This window comes from Pterocles gutturalis, unplaced genomic scaffold (assembly GCF_000699245.1).
Source record: "Pterocles gutturalis isolate BGI_N339 unplaced genomic scaffold, ASM69924v1 scaffold37192, whole genome shotgun sequence".
Classification (NCBI taxonomy): domain Eukaryota; kingdom Metazoa; phylum Chordata; class Aves; order Pterocliformes; family Pteroclidae; genus Pterocles; species Pterocles gutturalis.
The window spans coordinates 58554-58847 of record NW_010111853.1 but is presented as its reverse complement, the minus strand read 5'-3'; the positions used below and the strand labels follow the sequence as shown (position 1 = coordinate 58847).

The following is a 294-nucleotide window of genomic DNA, read 5'->3' as shown; positions in this document are numbered from 1 at the left end:
ATGGCTGACCCTTGCACAAAGCAGTTGCATCGTCCATGCAGCAATACTTGATATCTGTCGTTCCCATCTTTGTGTTAATCAGTGGGCAAGCATGAGGAGCCGGAGGATAAGGCCAAATTTGATTCATAATGATGAAACACCTTTTAAGAAAAAAAAGTAATCTTACAGTTTGTTTGAAGGGTGAAGTAGTACAGCTTATTTTGCATCACTTTCTGTCATAGAAAGGAATAATTTTAAGTGATCCTGTTACCCTGAATGTATCTGTTACCCTGCAGGGTAGCAATGTCGGTATGA

General features: G+C 39.8%; 1 protein-coding gene across 1 annotated transcript in view; it reads left to right on the top strand.

Moving 5' to 3' along the window:
* SH3RF3 (SH3 domain containing ring finger 3) overlaps nt 1–294 on the top strand; it is a gene marked incomplete at its 5' end in the record, with an annotated part of 80477 nt that overhangs the window by 30912 nt on the left and 49271 nt on the right. The window lies entirely within an intron of this gene.